This window comes from Coffea arabica, chromosome 11e (assembly GCF_036785885.1).
Source record: "Coffea arabica cultivar ET-39 chromosome 11e, Coffea Arabica ET-39 HiFi, whole genome shotgun sequence".
Lineage (NCBI taxonomy): Eukaryota > Viridiplantae > Streptophyta > Magnoliopsida > Gentianales > Rubiaceae > Coffea > Coffea arabica.
In genome coordinates this window covers 34,781,250-34,798,960 of record NC_092331.1, presented here as the reverse complement: position 1 = coordinate 34,798,960, position 17,711 = coordinate 34,781,250, and the positions used below count along the sequence as shown (strand labels likewise).

The following is a 17,711-nucleotide window of genomic DNA, read 5'->3' as shown; positions in this document are numbered from 1 at the left end:
CGCTTTATTCTTTTAAACTACCGCGTCCTGCGAAGCAGTGTGGCTTTTCTAGACCGAAATTCATTTTAAGCGTCAATTCAAGCATTTTCCTATTATCCTTTTATTTATTTGCTTTCATATTTTTTTTTGATATTGATTTGCCCCCTGTTTTTTTCCATCATCCCGCAACTCTAAATTATCATGAAATCAATCCTTCACGCTTGCGCTGATACATTTGCGCCGACAAATTTGAGCGACGATCCGGGCTTTGATCGAGCCGTACCGTTCCTGATTTGTCTCGCGCCTTCAGATCCTCCTTCACGCTTCGACAAGAAGCAAAATATTAAGCAATCGTTCCGACGGAGCTAAATTACTACAGGATAAAGAACGAATAGGAAATTTGGATTTCGAAACAAAAAAGAGAGGGGTGCAACACGAGGACTTCCCAGGGGGTCACCCATCCTAATACTGCTTACGTCCAAGCACGCTTAACTTCGGAGTTCTGATGGGATACGGTGCATTAGTGCTGGTATGATCGCAGCCACAACGTTCCTTTCGCTTTCTTCTTTTAAACTACCCCGTCCAGCGAAGCAGTGTGGCTTTTCTAGACCGGAATTCATTTTAAGCGTCAATTGAAGCATTTTCCTCTTATCCTTTTATTTATTTACTTTATATTTTTTTGTTATTGATTTGCACCCTGTTTTTTTCCATCATCCCGCAACTCTAAATTATCATGAAATCAATCCTTCACGCTTGCGGTGATACATTTGCGCCGACAAATTTGAGCGACGATCCGGGCTTTGATCGAGCCGTACCGTTCCTGATTTGTCTCGCGCCTTCAGATCCTCCTTCACGCTTCGACAAGAAGCAAAATATTAAGCAATCGTTCCGACGGAGCTAAATTACTACAGGATAAAGAACGAATAGGAAATTTGGATTTCGAAACAAAAAAGAGAGGGGTGCAACACGAGGACTTCCCAGGGGGTCACCCATCCTAATACTGCTTACGTCCAAGCACGCTTAACTTCGGAGTTCTGATGGGATACGGTGCATTAGTGCTGGTATGATCGCACCCACAACGTTCCTTTCGCTTTATTCTTTTAAACTACCCCGTCCAGCGAAGCAGTGTGGCTTTTCTAGACCGGAATTCATTTTAAGCGTCAATTGAAGCATTTTCCTCTTATCCTTTTATTTATTTACTTTATATTTTTTTGTTATTGATTTGCACCCTGTTTTTTTCCATCATCCCGCAACTCTAAATTATCATGAAATCAATCCTTCACACTTGCGGTGATACATTTGCGCCGACAAATTTGAGCGACGATCCGGGCTTTGATCGAGCCGTACCGTTCCTGATTTGTCTCGCGCCTTCAGATCCTCCTTCACGCTTCGACAAGAAGCAAAATATTAAGCAATCGTTCCGACGGAGCTAAATTACTACAGGATAAAGAACGAATAGGAAATTTGGATTTCGAAACAAAAAAGAGAGGGGTGCAACACGAGGACTTCCCAGGGGGTCACCAATCCAAGTACTACTCTCGCCCAAACACGCTTAATTTCGAAGTTCTGATGGGATCCGGTGCATTAGTGCTGGTATGATCGCACCCGCCATATTCCTTTCGCTTTATTCTTTTAAACTACCCCGTCCTGCGAAGCAGTGTAGCTTTTCTAGACCGAAATTCATTTTAAGCGTCAATTCAAGCATTTTCCTATTATCCTTTTATTTATTTGCTTTCATATTTTTTTTTGTTATTGATTTGCCCCCTGTTTTTTTCCATCATCCCGCAACTCTAAATTATCATGAAATCAATCCTTCACGCTTGCGCTGATACATTTGCGCCGACAAATTTGAGCAACGATCCGGGCTTTGATCGAGCCGTACCGTTCCTGATTTGTCTCGCGCCTTCAGATCCTCCTTCACGCTTCGACAAGAAGCAAAATATTAAGCAATCGTTCCGACGGAGCTAAATTACTACAGGATAAAGAACGAATAGGAAATTTGGATTTCGAAACAAAAAAGAGAGGGGTGCAACACGAGGACTTCCCAGGGGGTCACCAATCCAAGTACTACTCTCGCCCAAAAACGCTTAATTTCGAAGTTCTGATGGGATCCGGTGCATTAGTGCTGGTATGATCGCACCCGCCATATTCCTTTCGCTTTATTCTTTTAAACTACCCCGTCCTGCGAAGCAGTGTGGCTTTTCTATACCGGAATTCATTTTAAGCGTCAATTCAAGCATTTTCCTATTATCCTTTTATTTATTTGCTTTCATATTTTTTTTTGTTATGGATTTGCCCCCTGTTTTTTTCAATCATCCCGCAACTCTAAATTATCATGAAATCAATCCTTCACGCTTGCGCTGGTACATTTGCGCCGACAAATTTGACCGACGATCCGGGCTTTGATCGAGCCGTACCGTTCCTGATTTGTCTCGCGCCTTCCGATCCTCCTTCACGCTTCGACAAGAAGCAAAATATTAAGCAATCGTTCCGACGGAGCTAAATTACTACAGGATAAAGAACGAATAGGAAATTTAGATTTCGAAACAAAAAAGATAGGGGTGCAACACGAGGACTTCCCAGGGGGTCACCAATCCAAGTACTACTCTCGCCCAAACACGCTTAATTTCGAAGTTCTGATGGGATCCGGTGCATTAGTGCTGGTATGATCGCACCCGCCATATTCCTTTCGCTTTATTCTTTTAAACTACCCCGTCCTGCGAAGCAGTGTAGCTTTTCTAGACCGAAATTCATTTTAAGCGTCAATTCAAGCATTTTCCTATTATCCTTTTATTTATTTGCTTTCATATTTTTTTTTGTTATTGATTTGCCCCCTGTTTTTTTCCATCATCCCGCAACTCTAAATTATCATGAAATCAATCCTTCACGCTTGCGCTGATACATTTGCGCCGACAAATTTGAGCGACGATCCGGGCTTTGATCGAGTCGTACCGTTCCTGATTTGTCTCGCGCCTTCCGATCCTCCTTCACGCTTCGACAAGAAGCAAAATATTAAGCAATCGTTCCGACGGAGCTAAATTACTACAGGATAAAGAACGAATAGGAAATTTAGATTTCGAAACAAAAAAGAGAGGGGTGCAACACGAGGACTTCCCAGGGGGTCACCAATCCAAGTACTACTCTCGCCCAAACACGCTTAATTTCGAAGTTCTGATGGGATCCGGTGCATTAGTGCTGGTATGATCGCACCCGCCATATTCCTTTCGCTTTATTCTTTTAAACTACCCCGTCCTGCGAAGCAGTGTAGCTTTTCTAGACCGAAATTCATTTTAAGTGTCAATTCAAGCATTTTCCTATTATCCTTTTATTTATTTGCTTTCATATTTTTTTTTGTTATTGATTTGCCCCCTGTTTTTTTCCATCATCCCGCAACTCTAAATTATCATGAAATCAATCCTTCACGCTTGCGCTGATACATTTGCGCCGACAAATTTGAGCGACGATCCGGGCTTTGATCGAGCCGTACCGTTCCTGATTTGTCTCGCGCCTTCAGATCCTCCTTCACGCTTCGACAAGAAGCAAAATATTAAGCAATCGTTCCGACGGAGCTGAATTACTACAGGATAAAGAACGAACAGGAAATTTGGATTTCGAAACAAAAAAGAGAGGGGTGCAACACGAGGACTTCCCAGGGGGTCACCAATCCAAGTACTACTCTCGCCCAAACACGCTTAATTTCGAAGTTCTGATGGGATCCGGTGCATTAGTGCTGGTATGAAAGCACCCGCCATATTCCTTTCGCTTTATTCTTTTAAACTACCCCGTCCTGCGAAGCAGTGTGGCTTTTCTAGACCGAAATTCATTTTAAGCGTCAATTCAAGCATTTTCCTATTATCCTTTTATTTATTTGCTTTCATATTTTTTTTTTGTTATTGATTTGCCCCCTGTTTTTTTCCATCATCCCGCAACTCTAAATTATCATGAAATCAATCCTTCACGCTTGCGCTGATACATTTGCGCCGACAAATTTGAGCGACGATCCGGGCTTTGATCGAGCCGTACCGTTCCTAATTTGTCTCGCGCCTTCAGATCCTCCTTCACGCTTCGACAAGAAGCAAAATATTAAGCAATCGTTCCGACGGAGCTAAATTACTACAGGATAAAGAACGAATAGGAAATTTGGATTTCGAAACAAAAAAGAGAGGGGTGCAACACGAGGACTTCCCAGGGGGTCACCAATCCAAGTGCTACTCTCGCCCAAACACGCTTAATTTCGAAGTTCTGATGGGATCCGGTGCATTAGTGCTGGTATGATCGCACCCGCCATATTCCTTTCGCTTTATTCTTTTAAACTACCCCGTCCTGCGAAGCAGTGTGGCTTTTCTAGACCGAAATTCATTTTAAGCGTCAATTCAAGCATTTTCCTATTATCCTTTTATTTATTTGCTTTCATATTTTTTTTTGATATTGATTTGCCCCCTGTTTTTTTCCATCATCCCGCAACTCTAAATTATCATGAAATCAATCCTTCACGCTTGCGCTGATACATTTGCGCCGACAAATTTGAGCGACGATCCGGGCTTTGATCGAGCCGTACCGTTCCTGATTTGTCTCGCGCCTTCAGATCCTCCTTCACGCTTCGACAAGAAGCAAAATATTAAGCAATCGTTCCGACGGAGCTAAATTACTACAGGATAAAGAATGAATAGGAAATTTGGATTTCGAAACAAAAAAGAGAGGGGTGCAACACGAGGACTTCCCAGGGGGTCACCCATCCTAATACTGCTTACGTCCAAGCACGCTTAACTTCGGAGTTCTGATGGGAAACGGTGCATTAGTGCTGGTATGATCGCACCCACAACGTTCCTTTCGCTTTATTCTTTTAAACTACCCCGTCCAGCGAAGCAGTGTGGCTTTTCTAGACCGAAATTCATTTTAAGTGTCAATTGAAGCATTTTCCTCTTATCCTTTTATTTATTTACTTTATATTTTTTTGTTATTGATTTGCACCCTGTTTTTTTCCATCATCCCGCAACTCTAAATTATCATGAAATCAATCCTTCACGCTTGCGGTGATACATTTGCGCCGACAAATTTGAGCGACGATCCGGGCTTTGATCGAGCCGTACCGTTCCTGATTTGTCTCGCGCCTTCAGATCCTCCTTCACGCTTCGACAAGAAGCAAAATATTAAGCAATCGTTCCGACGGAGCTAAATTACTACAGGATAAAGAACGAATAGGAAATTTGGATTTCGAAACAAAAAAGAGAGGGGTGCAACACGAGGACTTCCCAGGGGGTCACCAATCCAAGTGCTACTCTCGCCCAAACACGCTTAATTTCGAAGTTCTGATGGGATCCGGTGCATTAGTGCTGGTATGATCGCACCCGCCATATTCCTTTCGCTTTATTCTTTTAAACTACCCCGTCCTGCGAAGCAGTGTGGCTTTTCTAGACCGAAATTCATTTTAAGCGTCAATTCAAGCATTTTCCTATTATCCTTTTATTTATTTGCTTTCATATTTTTTTTTGATATTGATTTGCCCCCTGTTTTTTTCCATCATCCCGCAACTCTAAATTATCATGAAATCAATCCTTCACGCTTGCGCTGATACATTTGCGCCGACAAATTTGAGCGACGATCCGGGCTTTGATCGAGCCGTACCGTTCCTGATTTGTCTCGCGCCTTCAGATCCTCCTTCACGCTTCGACAAGAAGCAAAATATTAAGCAATCGTTCCGACGGAGCTAAATTACTACAGGATAAAGAACGAATAGGAAATTTGGATTTCGAAACAAAAAAGAGAGGGGTGCAACACGAGGACTTCCCAGGGGGTCACCAATCCAAGTACTACTCTCGCCCAAAAACGCTTAATTTCGAAGTTCTGATGGGATCCGGTGCATTAGTGCTGGTATGATCGCACCCGCCATATTCCTTTCGCTTTATTCTTTTAAACTACCCCGTCCTGCGAAGCAGTGTGGCTTTTCTAGACCGGAATTCATTTTAAGCGTCAATTCAAGCATTTTCCTATTATCCTTTTATTTATTTGCTTTCATATTTTTTTTTGTTATGGATTTGCCCCCTGTTTTTTTCAATCATCCCGCAACTCTAAATTATCATGAAATCAATCCTTCACGCTTGCGCTGATACATTTGCGCCGACAAATTTGAGCGACGATCCGGGCTTTGATCGAGCCGTACCGTTCCTGATTTGTCTCGCGCCTTCCGATCCTCCTTCACGCTTCGACAAGAAACAAAATATTAAGCAATCGTTCCGACGGAGCTAAATTACTACAGGATAAAGAACGAATAGGAAATTTAGATTTCGAAACAAAAAAGAGAGGGGTGCAACACGAGGACTTCCCAGGGGGTCACCAATCCAAGTACTACTCTCGCCCAAACACGCTTAATTTCGAAGTTCTGATGGGATCCGGTGCATTAGTGCTGGTATGATCGCACCCGCCATATTCCTTTCGCTTTATTCTTTTAAACTACCCCGTCCTGCGAACCAGTGTAGCTTTTCTAGACCGAAATTCATTTTAAGCGTCAATTCAAGCATTTTCCTATTATCCTTTTATTTATTTGCTTTCATATTTTTTTTTGATATTGATTTGCCCCCTGTTTTTTTCCATCATCCCGCAACTCTAAATTATCATGAAATCAATCCTTCACGCTTGCGCTGATACATTTGCGCCGACAAATTTGAGCGACGATCCGGGCTTTGATCGAGCCGTACCGTTCCTGATTTGTCTCGCGCCTTCAGATCCTCCTTCACGCTTCGACAAGAAGCAAAATATTAAGCAATCGTTCCGACGGAGCTAAATTACTACAGGATAAAGAACGAATAGGAAATTTGGATTTCGAAACAAAAAAGAGAGGGGTGCAACACGAGGACTTCCCAGGGGGTCACCCATCCTAATACTGCTCTCGCCCAAACACGCTTAATTTCGAAGTTCTGATGGGATCCGGTGCATTAGTGCTGGTATGATCGCACCCGCCATATTCCTTTCGCTTTATTCTTTTAAACTACCCCGTCCTGCGAAGCAGTGTAGCTTTTCTAGACCGAAATTCATTTTAAGCGTCAATTCAAGCATTTTCCTATTATCCTTTTATTTATTTGCTTTCATATTTTTTTTTGTTATTGATTTGCCCCCTGTTTTATTCCATCATCCCGCAACTCTAAATTATCATGAAATCAATCCTTCACGCTTGCGCTGATACGTTTGCGCCGACAAATTTGAGCGACTATCCGGGCTTTGATCGAGCCGTACCGTTCCTGATTTGTCTCGCGCCTTCAGATCCTCCTTCACGCTTCGACAGAAGCAAAATATTAAGCAATCGTTCCGACGGAGCTAAATTACTACAGGATAAAGAACGAATAGGAAATTTGGATTTCGAAACAAAAAAGAGAGGGGTGCAACACGAGGACTTCCCAGGGGGTCACCCATCCTAATACTGCTCTCGCCCAAACACGCTTAATTTCGAAGTTCTGATGGGATCCGGTGCATTAGTGCTGGTATGATCGCACCCGCCATATTCCTTTCGCTTTATTCTTTTAAACTACCCCGTCCTGCGAAGCAGTGTAGCTTTTCTAGACCGAAATTCATTTTAAGCGTCAATTCAAGCATTTTCCTATTATCCTTTTATTTATTTGCTTTCATATTTTTTTTTGTTATTGATTTGCCCCCTGTTTTTTTCCATCATCCCGCAACTCTAAATTATCATGAAATCAATCCTTCACGCTTGCGCTGATACATTTGCGCCGACAAATTTGAGCAACGATCCGGGCTTTGATCGAGCCGTACCGTTCCTGATTTGTCTCGCGCCTTCAGATCCTCCTTCACGCTTCGACAAGAAGCAAAATATTAAGCAATCGTTCCGACGGAGCTAAATTACTACAGGATAAAGAACGAATAGGAAATTTGGATTTCGAAACAAAAAAGAGAGGGGTGCAACACGAGGACTTCCCAGGGGGTCACCAATCCAAGTACTACTCTCGCCCAAACACGCTTAATTTCGAAGTTCTGATGGGATCCGGTGCATTAGTGCTGGTATGATCGCACCCGCCATATTCCTTTCGCTTTATTCTTTTAAACTACCCCGTCCTGCGAAGCAGTGTGGCTTTTCTAGACCGGAATTCATTTTAAGCGTCAATTCAAGCATTTTCCTATTATCCTTTTATTTATTTGCTTTCATATTTTTTTTTGTTATGGATTTGCCTCCTGTTTTTTTCAATCATCCCGCAACTCTAAATTATCATGAAATCAATCTTTCACGCTTGCGCTGATACATTTGCGCCGACAAATTTGAGCGACGATCCGGGCTTTGATCGAGCCGTACCGTTCCTGATTTGTCTCGCGCCTTCCGATCCTCCTTCACGCTTCGACAAGAAGCAAAATATTAAGCAATCGTTCCGACGGAGCTAAATTACTACAGGATAAAGAACGAATAGGAAATTTAGATTTCGAAACAAAAAAGAGAGGGGTGCAACACGAGGACTTCCCAGGGGGTCACCAATCCAAGTACTACTCTCGCCCAAACACGCTTAATTTCGAAGTTCTGATGGGATCCGGTGCATTAGTGCTGGTATGATCGCACCCGCCATATTCCTTTCGCTTTATTCTTTTAAACTACCCCGTCCTGCGAAGCAGTGTAGCTTTTCTAGACCGAAATTCATTTTAAGCGTCAATTCAAGCATTTTCCTATTATCCTTTTATTTATTTGCTTTCATATTTTTTTTTGTTATTGATTTGCCCCCTGTTTTTTTCCATCATCCCGCAACTCTAAATTATCATGAAATCAATCCTTCACGCTTGCGCTGATACATTTGCGCCGACAAATTTGAGCGACGATCCGGGCTTTGATCGAGCCGTACCGTTCCTGATTTGTCTCGCGCCTTCAGATCCTCCTTCACGCTTCGACAAGAAGCAAAATATTAAGCAATCGTTCCGACGGAGCTGAATTACTACAGGATAAAGAACGAACAGGAAATTTGGATTTCGAAACAAAAAAGAGAGGGGTGCAACACGAGGACTTCCCAGGGGGTCACCAATCCAAGTACTACTCTCGCCCAAACACGCTTAATTTCGAAGTTCTGATGGGATCCGGTGCATTAGTGCTGGTATGAAAGCACCCGCCATATTCCTTTCGCTTTATTCTTTTAAACTACCCCGTCCTGCGAAGCAGTGTGGCTTTTCTTGACCGAAATTCATTTTAAGCGTCAATTCAAGCATTTTCCTATTATCCTTTTATTTATTTGCTTTCATATTTTTTTTTTGTTATTGATTTGCCCCCTGTTTTTTTCCATCATCCCGCAACTCTAAATTATCATGAAATCAATCCTTCACGCTTGCGCTGATACATTTGCGCCGACAAATTTGAGCGACGATCCGGGCTTTGATCGAGCCGTACCGTTCCTAATTTGTCTCGCGCCTTCAGATCCTCCTTCACGCTTCGACAAGAAGCAAAATATTAAGCAATCGTTCCGACGGAGCTAAATTACTACAGGATAAAGAACGAATAGGAAATTTGGATTTCGAAACAAAAAAGAGAGGGGTGCAACACGAGGACTTCCCAGGGGGTCACCAATCCAAGTGCTACTCTCGCCCAAACACGCTTAATTTCGAAGTTCTGATGGGATCCGGTGCATTAGTGCTGGTATGATCGCACCCGCCATATTCCTTTCGCTTTATTCTTTTAAACTACCCCGTCCTGCGAAGCAGTGTGGCTTTTCTAGACCGAAATTCATTTTAAGCGTCAATTCAAGCATTTTCCTATTATCCTTTTATTTATTTGCTTTCATATTTTTTTTTGATATTGATTTGCCCCCTGTTTTTTTCCATCATCCCGCAACTCTAAATTATCATGAAATCAATCCTTCACGCTTGCGCTGATACATTTGCGCCGACAAATTTGAGCGACGATCCGGGCTTTGATCGAGCCGTACCGTTCCTGATTTGTCTCGCGCCTTCAGATCCTCCTTCACGCTTCGACAAGAAGCAAAATACTAAGCAATCGTTCCGACGGAGCTAAATTACTACAGGATAAAGAATGAATAGGAAATTTGGATTTCGAAACAAAAAAGAGAGGGGTGCAACACGAGGACTTCCCAGGGGGTCACCCATCCTAATACTGCTTACGTCCAAGCACGCTTAACTTCGGAGTTCTGATGGGAAACGGTGCATTAGTGCTGGTATGATCGCACCCACAACGTTCCTTTCGCTTTATTCTTTTAAACTACCCCGTCCAGCGAAGCAGTGTGGCTTTTCTAGACCGAAATTCATTTTAAGCGTCAATTGAAGCATTTTCCTCTTATCCTTTTATTTATTTACTTTATATTTTTTTGTTATTGATTTGCACCCTGTTTTTTTCCATCATCCCGCAACTCTAAATTATCATGAAATCAATCCTTCACGCTTGCGGTGATACATTTGCGCCGACAAATTTGAGCGACGATCCGGGCTTTGATCGAGCCGTACCGTTCCTGATTTGTCTCGCGCCTTCAGATCCTCCTTCACGCTTCGACAAGAAGCAAAATATTAAGCAATCGTTCCGACGGAGCTAAATTACTACAGGATAAAGAACGAATAGGAAATTTGGATTTCGAAACAAAAAAGAGAGGGGTGCAACACGAGGACTTCCCAGGGGGTCACCAATCCAAGTGCTACTCTCGCCCAAACACGCTTAATTTCGAAGTTCTGATGGGATCCGGTGCATTAGTGCTGGTATGATCGCACCCGCCATATTCCTTTCGCTTTATTCTTTTAAACTACCCCGTCCTGCGAAGCAGTGTGGCTTTTCTAGACCGAAATTCATTTTAAGCGTCAATTCAAGCATTTTCCTATTATCCTTTTATTTATTTGCTTTCATATTTTTTTTTGATATTGATTTGCCCCCTGTTTTTTTCCATCATCCCGCAACTCTAAATTATCATGAAATCAATCCTTCACGCTTGCGCTGATACATTTGCGCCGACAAATTTGAGCGACGATCCGGGCTTTGATCGAGCCGTACCGTTCCTGATTTGTCTCGCGCCTTCAGATCCTCCTTCACGCTTCGACAAGAAGCAAAATATTAAGCAATCGTTCCGACGGAGCTAAATTACTACAGGATAAAGAACGAATAGGAAATTTGGATTTCGAAACAAAAAAAGAGGGGTGCAACACGAGGACTTCCCAGGGGGTCACCAATCCAAGTACTACTCTCGCCCAAAAATGCTTAATTTCGAAGTTCTGATGGGATCCGGCGCATTAGTGCTGGTATGATCGCACCCGCCATATTCCTTTCGCTTTATTCTTTTAAACTACCCCGTCCTGCGAAGCAGTGTGGCTTTTCTAGACCGAAATTCATTTTAAGCGTCAATTCAAGCATTTTCCTATTATCCTTTTATTTATTTGCTTTCATATTTTTTTTTGATATTGATTTGCCCCCTGTTTTTTTCCATCATCCCGCAACTCTAAATTATCATGAAATCAATCCTTCACGCTTGCGCTGATACATTTGCGCCGACAAATTTGAGCGACGATCCGGGCTTTGATCGAGCCGTACCGTTCCTGATTTGTCTCGCGCCTTCAGATCCTCCTTCACGCTTCGACAAGAAGCAAAATATTAAGCAATCGTTCCGACGGAGCTAAATTACTACAGGATAAAGAACGAATAGGAAATTTGGATTTCGAAACAAAAAAAGAGGGGTGCAACACGAGGACTTCCCAGGGGGTCACCAATCCAAGTACTACTCTCGCCCAAAAACGCTTAATTTCGAAGTTCTGATGGGATCCGGCGCATTAGTGCTGGTATGATCGCACCCGCCATATTCCTTTCGCTTTATTCTTTTAAACTACCCCGTCCTGCGAAGCAGTGTAGCTTTTCTAGACCGAAATTCATTTTAAGCGTCAATTCAAGCATTTTCCTGTTATCCTTTTATTTATTTGCTTTCATATTTTTTTTTGTTATTGATTTGCCCCCTGTTTTTTTCCATCATCCCGCAACTCTAAATTATCATGAAATCAATCCTTCACGCTTGCGCTGATACATTTGCGCCGACAAATTTGAGCGACGATCCGGGCTTTGATCGAGCCGTACCGTTCCTGATTTGTCTCGCGCCTTCAGATCCTCCTTCACGCTTCGACAAGAAGCAAAATATTAAGCAATCGTTCCGACGGATCTGAATTACTACAGGATAAAGAACGAACAGGAAATTTGGATTTCGAAACAAAAAAGAGAGGGGTGCAACACGAGGACTTCCCAGGGGGTCACCAATCCAAGTACTACTCTCGCCCAAACACGCTTAATTTCGAAGTTCTGATGGGATCCGGTGCATTAGTGCTGGTATGAAAGCACCCGCCATATTCCTTTCGCTTTATTCTTTTAAACTACCCCGTCCTGCGAAGCAGTGTGGCTTTTCTAGACCGAAATTCATTTTAAGCGTCAATTCAAGCATTTTCCTATTATCCTTTTATTTATTTGCTTTCATATTTTTTTTTTGTTATTGATTTGCCCCCTGTTTTTTTCCATCATCCCGCAACTCTAAATTATCATGAAATCAATCCTTCACGCTTGCGCTGATACATTTGCGCCGACAAATTTGAGCGACGATCCGGGCTTTGATCGAGCCGTACCGTTCCTAATTTGTCTCGCGCCTTCAGATCCTCCTTCACGCTTCGACAAGAAGCAAAATATTAAGCAATCGTTCCGACGGAGCTAAATTACTACAGGATAAAGAACGAATAGGAAATTTGGATTTCGAAACAAAAAAGAGAGGGGTGCAACACGAGGACTTCCCAGGGGGTCACCAATCCAAGTGCTACTCTCGCCCAAACACGCTTAATTTCGAAGTTCTGATGGGATCCGGTGCATTAGTGCTGGTATGATCGCACCCGCCATATTCCTTTCGCTTTATTCTTTTAAACTACCCCGTCCTGCGAAGCAGTGTGGCTTTTCTAGACCGAAATTCATTTTAAGCGTCAATTCAAGCATTTTCCTATTATCCTTTTATTTATTTGCTTTCATATTTTTTTTTGATATTGATTTGCCCCCTGTTTTTTTCCATCATCCCGCAACTCTAAATTATCATGAAATCAATCCTTCACGCTTGCGCTGATACATTTGCGCCGACAAATTTGAGCGACGATCCGGGCTTTGATCGAGCCGTACCGTTCCTGATTTGTCTCGCGCCTTCAGATCCTCCTTCACGCTTCGACAAGAAGCAAAATATTAAGCAATCGTTCCGACGGAGCTAAATTACTACAGGATAAAGAATGAATAGGAAATTTGGATTTCGAAACAAAAAAGAGAGGGGTGCAACACGAGGACTTCCCAGGGGGTCACCCATCCTAATACTGCTTACGTCCAAGCACGCTTAACTTCGGAGTTCTGATGGGAAACGGTGCATTAGTGCTGGTATGATCGCACCCACAACGTTCCTTTCGCTTTATTCTTTTAAACTACCCCGTCCAGCGAAGCAGTGTGGCTTTTCTAGACCGAAATTCATTTTAAGCGTCAATTGAAGCATTTTCCTCTTATCCTTTTATTTATTTACTTTATATTTTTTTGTTATTGATTTGCACCCTGTTTTTTTCCATCATCCCGCAACTCTAAATTATCATGAAATCAATCCTTCACGCTTGCGGTGATACATTTGCGCCGACAAATTTGAGCGACGATCCGGGCTTTGATCGAGCCGTACCGTTCCTGATTTGTCTCGCGCCTTCAGATCCTCCTTCACGCTTCGACAAGAAGCAAAATATTAAGCAATCGTTCCGACGGAGCTAAATTACTACAGGATAAAGAACGAATAGGAAATTTGGATTTCGAAACAAAAAAGAGAGGGGTGCAACACGAGGACTTCCCAGGGGGTCACCAATCCAAGTGCTACTCTCGCCCAAACACGCTTAATTTCGAAGTTCTGATGGGATCCGGTGCATTAGTGCTGGTATGATCGCACCCGCCATATTCCTTTCGCTTTATTCTTTTAAACTACCCCGTCCTGCGAAGCAGTGTGGCTTTTCTAGACCGAAATTCATTTTAAGCGTCAATTCAAGCATTTTCCTATTATCCTTTTATTTATTTGCTTTCATATTTTTTTTTGATATTGATTTGCCCCCTGTTTTTTTCCATCATCCCGCAACTCTAAATTATCATGAAATCAATCCTTCACGCTTGCGCTGATACATTTGCGCCGACAAATTTGAGCGACGATCCGGGCTTTGATCGAGCCGTACCGTTCCTGATTTGTCTCGCGCCTTCAGATCCTCCTTCACGCTTCGACAAGAAGCAAAATATTAAGCAATCGTTCCGACGGAGCTAAATTACTACAGGATAAAGAACGAATAGGAAATTTGGATTTCGAAACAAAAAAGAGAGGGGTGCAACACGAGGACTTCCCAGGGGGTCACCAATCCAAGTACTACTCTCGCCCAAAAACGCTTAATTTCGAAGTTCTGATGGGATCCGGTGCATTAGTGCTGGTATGATCGCACCCGCCATATTCCTTTCGCTTTATTCTTTTAAACTACCCCGTCCTGCGAAGCAGTGTGGCTTTTCTAGACCGGAATTCATTTTAAGCGTCAATTCAAGCATTTTCCTATTATCCTTTTATTTATTTGCTTTCATATTTTTTTTTGTTATGGATTTGCCCCCTGTTTTTTTCAATCATCCCGCAACTCTAAATTATCATGAAATCAATCCTTCACGCTTGCGCTGATACATTTGCGCCGACAAATTTGAGCGACGATCCGGGCTTTGATCGAGCCGTACCGTTCCTGATTTGTCTCGCGCCTTCCGATCCTCCTTCACGCTTCGACAAGAAGCAAAATATTAAGCAATCGTTCCGACGGAGCTAAATTACTACAGGATAAAGAACGAATAGGAAATTTAGATTTCGAAACAAAAAAGAGAGGGGTGCAACACGAGGACTTCCCAGGGGGTCACCAATCCAAGTACTACTCTCGCCCAAACACGCTTAATTTCGAAGTTCTGATGGGATCCGGTGCATTAGTGCTGGTATGATCGCACCCGCCATATTCCTTTCGCTTTATTCTTTTAAACTACCCCGTCCTGCGAAGCAGTGTAGCTTTTCTAGACCGAAATTCATTTTAAGCGTCAATTCAAGCATTTTCCTATTATCCTTTTATTTATTTGCTTTCATATTTTTTTTTGTTATTGATTTGCCCCCTGTTTTTTTCCATCATCCCGCAACTCTAAATTATCATGAAATCAATCCTTCACGCTTGCGCTGATACATTTGCGCCGACAAATTTGAGCGACGATCCGGGCTTTGATCGAGCCGTACCGTTCCTGATTTGTCTCGCGCCTTCAGATCCTCCTTCACGCTTCGACAAGAAGCAAAATATTAAGCAATCGTTCCGACGGAGCTGAATTACTACAGGATAAAGAACGAATAGGAAATATGGATTTCGAAACAAAAAAGAGAGGGGTGCAACACGAGGACTCCCCAGGGGGTCACCAATCCAAGTACTACTCTCGCCCAAACACGCTTAATTTCGAAGTTCTGATGGGATCCGGTGCATTAGTGCTGGTATGAAAGCACCCGCCATATTCCTTTCGCTTTATTCTTTTAAACTACCCCGTCCTGCGAAGCAGTGTGGCTTTTCTAGACCGAAATTCATTTTAAGCGTCAATTCAAGCATTTTCCTATTATCCTTTTATTTATTTGCTTTCATATTTTTTTTTTGTTATTGATTTGCCCCCTGTTTTTTTCCATCATCCCGCAACTCTAAATTATCATGAAATCAATCCTTCACGCTTGCGCTGATACATTTGCGCCGACAAATTTGAGCGACGATCCGGGCTTTGATCGAGCCGTACCGTTCCTAATTTGTCTCGCGCCTTCAGATCCTCCTTCACGCTTCGACAAGAAGCAAAATATTAAGCAATCGTTCCGACGGAGCTAAATTACTACAGGATAAAGAACGAATAGGAAATTTGGATTTCGAAACAAAAAAGAGAGGGGTGGAACACGAGGACTTCCCAGGGGGTCACCAATCCAAGTGCTACTCTCGCCCAAACACGCTTAATTTCGAAGTTCTGATGGGATCCGGTGCATTAGTGCTGGTATGATCGCACCCGCCATATTCCTTTCGCTTTATTCTTTTAAACTACCCCGTCCTGCGAAGCAGTGTGGCTTTTCTAGACCGAAATTCATTTTAAGCGTCAATTCAAGCATTTTCCTATTATCCTTTTATTTATTTGCTTTCATATTTTTTTTTTTTATTGATTTGCCCCCTGTTTTTTTCCATCATCCCGCAACTCTAAATTATCATGAAATCAATCCTTCACGCTTGCGCTGATATATTTGCGCCGACAAATTTGAGCGACGATCCGGGCTTTGATCGAGCCGTACCGTTCCTGATTTGTCTCGCGCCTTCAGATCCTCCTTCACGCTTCGACAAGAAGCAAAATATTAAGCAATCGTTCCGACGGAGCTAAATTACTACAGGATAAAGAACGAATAGAAAATTTGGATTTCGAAACAAAAAAGAGAGGGGTGCAACACGAGGACTTCCCAGGGGGTCACCAATCCAAGTACTACTCTCGCCCAAACACGCTTAATTTCGAAGTTCTGATGGGATCCGGTGCATTAGTGCTGGTATGATCGCACCCGCCATATTCCTTTCGCTTTATTCTTTTAAACTACCCCGTCCTGCGAAGCAGTGTAGCTTTTCTAGACCGAAATTAATTTTAAGCGTCAATTCAAGTGTTTTCCTATTATCCTTTTATTTATTTGCTTTCATTTTTTTTTTTGTTATTGATTTGCCCCCTGTTTTTTTCCATCATCCTGCAACTCTAAATTATCATGAAATCAATCCTTCACGCTTGCGCTGATACATTTGCGCCGACAAATTTGAGCGACGATCCGGGATTTGATCGAGCCGTACCGTTCCTGATTTGTCTCGCGCCTTCAGATCCTCCTTCACGCTTCGACAAGAAGCAAAATATTAAGCAATCGTTCCGACGGAGCTAAATTACTACAGGATAAAGAACGAATAGGAAATTTGGATTTCGAAACAAAAAAGAGAGGGGTGCAACACGAGGACTTCCCAGGGGGTCACCCATCCTAATACTGCTTACGCCCAAGCACGCTTAACTTCGGAGTTCTGATGGGATACGGTGCATTAGTGCTGGTATGATCGCACCCACAACGTTCCTTTCGCTTTATTCTTTTAAACTACCCTGTCCTGCGAAGCAGTGTGGCTTTTCTAGACCGGAATTCATTTTAAGCGTCAATTGAAGCATTTTCCTCTTATCCTTTTATTTATTTGCTTTCATATTTTTTTTTGTTATGGATTTGCCCCCTGTTTTTTTCAATCATCCCGCAACTCTAAATTATCATGAAATCAATCCTTCACGCTTGCGCTGATACATTTGCGCCGACAAATTTGAGCGACGATCCGGGCTTTGATCGAGCCGTACCGTTCCTGATTTGTCTCGCGCCTTCAGATCCTCCTTCACGCTTCGACAAGAAGCAAAATATTAAGCAATCGTTCCGACGGAGCTGAATTACTACAGGATAAAGAACGAATAGGAAATTTGGATTTCGAAACAAAAAAGAGAGGGGTGCAACACGAGGACTCCCCAGGGGGTCACCAATCCAAGTACTACTCTCGCCCAAACACGCTTAATTTCGAAGTTCTGATGGGATCCGGTGCATTAGTGCTGGTATGAAAGCACCCGCCATATTCCTTTCGCTTTATTCTTTTAAACTACCCCGTCCTGCGAAGCAGTGTGGCTTTTCTAGACCGAAATTCATTTTAAG

General features: G+C 42.7%; 32 non-coding genes and 1 pseudogene across 32 annotated transcripts; all 33 read right to left on the bottom strand.

Moving 5' to 3' along the window:
* Nucleotides 1-403: 403 nt before the first annotated feature.
* On the bottom strand, nt 404-522 carry LOC140024390 (5S ribosomal RNA). The gene has a single exon (XR_011828363.1). It is a non-coding gene; the product is annotated as a 5S ribosomal RNA (ribosomal RNA).
* Nucleotides 523-935: 413 nt separating this feature from the next.
* Nucleotides 936-1,054, bottom strand: LOC140023595 (5S ribosomal RNA). Its single transcript, XR_011827564.1, has one exon. It is a non-coding gene; the product is annotated as a 5S ribosomal RNA (ribosomal RNA).
* Nucleotides 1,055-1,467: 413 nt separating this feature from the next.
* Nucleotides 1,468-1,586, bottom strand: LOC140023233 (5S ribosomal RNA). The gene has a single exon (XR_011827204.1). It is a non-coding gene; the product is annotated as a 5S ribosomal RNA (ribosomal RNA).
* A 416-nt stretch (nt 1,587-2,002) lies between these two features.
* Nucleotides 2,003-2,121, bottom strand: LOC140024352 (5S ribosomal RNA). The gene has a single exon (XR_011828325.1). It is a non-coding gene; the product is annotated as a 5S ribosomal RNA (ribosomal RNA).
* Nucleotides 2,122-2,537: 416 nt separating this feature from the next.
* Nucleotides 2,538-2,656, bottom strand: LOC140023232 (5S ribosomal RNA). Its single transcript, XR_011827203.1, has one exon. It is a non-coding gene; the product is annotated as a 5S ribosomal RNA (ribosomal RNA).
* Nucleotides 2,657-3,072: 416 nt separating this feature from the next.
* LOC140023231 (5S ribosomal RNA) lies at nt 3,073-3,191 on the bottom strand. The gene has a single exon (XR_011827202.1). It is a non-coding gene; the product is annotated as a 5S ribosomal RNA (ribosomal RNA).
* A 416-nt stretch (nt 3,192-3,607) lies between these two features.
* On the bottom strand, nt 3,608-3,726 carry LOC140024595 (5S ribosomal RNA). The gene has a single exon (XR_011828571.1). It is a non-coding gene; the product is annotated as a 5S ribosomal RNA (ribosomal RNA).
* A 417-nt stretch (nt 3,727-4,143) lies between these two features.
* LOC140024643 (5S ribosomal RNA) lies at nt 4,144-4,262 on the bottom strand. The gene has a single exon (XR_011828619.1). It is a non-coding gene; the product is annotated as a 5S ribosomal RNA (ribosomal RNA).
* A 416-nt stretch (nt 4,263-4,678) lies between these two features.
* On the bottom strand, nt 4,679-4,797 carry LOC140024598 (5S ribosomal RNA). The gene has a single exon (XR_011828574.1). It is a non-coding gene; the product is annotated as a 5S ribosomal RNA (ribosomal RNA).
* A 413-nt stretch (nt 4,798-5,210) lies between these two features.
* On the bottom strand, nt 5,211-5,329 carry LOC140024642 (5S ribosomal RNA). The gene has a single exon (XR_011828618.1). It is a non-coding gene; the product is annotated as a 5S ribosomal RNA (ribosomal RNA).
* A 416-nt stretch (nt 5,330-5,745) lies between these two features.
* On the bottom strand, nt 5,746-5,864 carry LOC140024351 (5S ribosomal RNA). The gene has a single exon (XR_011828324.1). It is a non-coding gene; the product is annotated as a 5S ribosomal RNA (ribosomal RNA).
* A 416-nt stretch (nt 5,865-6,280) lies between these two features.
* Nucleotides 6,281-6,399, bottom strand: LOC140023230 (5S ribosomal RNA). The gene has a single exon (XR_011827201.1). It is a non-coding gene; the product is annotated as a 5S ribosomal RNA (ribosomal RNA).
* A 416-nt stretch (nt 6,400-6,815) lies between these two features.
* Nucleotides 6,816-6,934, bottom strand: LOC140032649 (5S ribosomal RNA). The gene has a single exon (XR_011836574.1). It is a non-coding gene; the product is annotated as a 5S ribosomal RNA (ribosomal RNA).
* A 415-nt stretch (nt 6,935-7,349) lies between these two features.
* Nucleotides 7,350-7,468, bottom strand: LOC140032648 (5S ribosomal RNA). The gene has a single exon (XR_011836573.1). It is a non-coding gene; the product is annotated as a 5S ribosomal RNA (ribosomal RNA).
* Nucleotides 7,469-7,884: 416 nt separating this feature from the next.
* On the bottom strand, nt 7,885-8,003 carry LOC140023229 (5S ribosomal RNA). The gene has a single exon (XR_011827200.1). It is a non-coding gene; the product is annotated as a 5S ribosomal RNA (ribosomal RNA).
* A 416-nt stretch (nt 8,004-8,419) lies between these two features.
* Nucleotides 8,420-8,538, bottom strand: LOC140023228 (5S ribosomal RNA). The gene has a single exon (XR_011827199.1). It is a non-coding gene; the product is annotated as a 5S ribosomal RNA (ribosomal RNA).
* Nucleotides 8,539-8,954: 416 nt separating this feature from the next.
* Nucleotides 8,955-9,073, bottom strand: LOC140024594 (5S ribosomal RNA). The gene has a single exon (XR_011828570.1). It is a non-coding gene; the product is annotated as a 5S ribosomal RNA (ribosomal RNA).
* Nucleotides 9,074-9,490: 417 nt separating this feature from the next.
* On the bottom strand, nt 9,491-9,609 carry LOC140024641 (5S ribosomal RNA). Its single transcript, XR_011828617.1, has one exon. It is a non-coding gene; the product is annotated as a 5S ribosomal RNA (ribosomal RNA).
* A 416-nt stretch (nt 9,610-10,025) lies between these two features.
* LOC140024597 (5S ribosomal RNA) lies at nt 10,026-10,144 on the bottom strand. Its single transcript, XR_011828573.1, has one exon. It is a non-coding gene; the product is annotated as a 5S ribosomal RNA (ribosomal RNA).
* Nucleotides 10,145-10,557: 413 nt separating this feature from the next.
* Nucleotides 10,558-10,676, bottom strand: LOC140024640 (5S ribosomal RNA). The gene has a single exon (XR_011828615.1). It is a non-coding gene; the product is annotated as a 5S ribosomal RNA (ribosomal RNA).
* A 415-nt stretch (nt 10,677-11,091) lies between these two features.
* LOC140025052 (5S ribosomal RNA) lies at nt 11,092-11,210 on the bottom strand. The gene has a single exon (XR_011829029.1). It is a non-coding gene; the product is annotated as a 5S ribosomal RNA (ribosomal RNA).
* A 415-nt stretch (nt 11,211-11,625) lies between these two features.
* Nucleotides 11,626-11,744, bottom strand: LOC140024658 (5S ribosomal RNA). The gene has a single exon (XR_011828634.1). It is a non-coding gene; the product is annotated as a 5S ribosomal RNA (ribosomal RNA).
* Nucleotides 11,745-12,160: 416 nt separating this feature from the next.
* LOC140024592 (5S ribosomal RNA) lies at nt 12,161-12,279 on the bottom strand. Its single transcript, XR_011828568.1, has one exon. It is a non-coding gene; the product is annotated as a 5S ribosomal RNA (ribosomal RNA).
* A 417-nt stretch (nt 12,280-12,696) lies between these two features.
* Nucleotides 12,697-12,815, bottom strand: LOC140024639 (5S ribosomal RNA). Its single transcript, XR_011828614.1, has one exon. It is a non-coding gene; the product is annotated as a 5S ribosomal RNA (ribosomal RNA).
* Nucleotides 12,816-13,231: 416 nt separating this feature from the next.
* Nucleotides 13,232-13,350, bottom strand: LOC140024596 (5S ribosomal RNA). Its single transcript, XR_011828572.1, has one exon. It is a non-coding gene; the product is annotated as a 5S ribosomal RNA (ribosomal RNA).
* A 413-nt stretch (nt 13,351-13,763) lies between these two features.
* On the bottom strand, nt 13,764-13,882 carry LOC140024637 (5S ribosomal RNA). The gene has a single exon (XR_011828612.1). It is a non-coding gene; the product is annotated as a 5S ribosomal RNA (ribosomal RNA).
* A 416-nt stretch (nt 13,883-14,298) lies between these two features.
* Nucleotides 14,299-14,417, bottom strand: LOC140024350 (5S ribosomal RNA). The gene has a single exon (XR_011828323.1). It is a non-coding gene; the product is annotated as a 5S ribosomal RNA (ribosomal RNA).
* A 416-nt stretch (nt 14,418-14,833) lies between these two features.
* On the bottom strand, nt 14,834-14,952 carry LOC140023226 (5S ribosomal RNA). The gene has a single exon (XR_011827197.1). It is a non-coding gene; the product is annotated as a 5S ribosomal RNA (ribosomal RNA).
* Nucleotides 14,953-15,368: 416 nt separating this feature from the next.
* Nucleotides 15,369-15,487, bottom strand: LOC140025068 (5S ribosomal RNA). Its single transcript, XR_011829045.1, has one exon. It is a non-coding gene; the product is annotated as a 5S ribosomal RNA (ribosomal RNA).
* Nucleotides 15,488-15,904: 417 nt separating this feature from the next.
* Nucleotides 15,905-16,023, bottom strand: LOC140025117 (5S ribosomal RNA; annotated as a pseudogene).
* Nucleotides 16,024-16,439: 416 nt separating this feature from the next.
* LOC140023225 (5S ribosomal RNA) lies at nt 16,440-16,558 on the bottom strand. The gene has a single exon (XR_011827196.1). It is a non-coding gene; the product is annotated as a 5S ribosomal RNA (ribosomal RNA).
* A 416-nt stretch (nt 16,559-16,974) lies between these two features.
* LOC140021864 (5S ribosomal RNA) lies at nt 16,975-17,093 on the bottom strand. Its single transcript, XR_011825846.1, has one exon. It is a non-coding gene; the product is annotated as a 5S ribosomal RNA (ribosomal RNA).
* A 416-nt stretch (nt 17,094-17,509) lies between these two features.
* On the bottom strand, nt 17,510-17,628 carry LOC140025067 (5S ribosomal RNA). The gene has a single exon (XR_011829044.1). It is a non-coding gene; the product is annotated as a 5S ribosomal RNA (ribosomal RNA).
* Nucleotides 17,629-17,711: the final 83 nt, after the last annotated feature.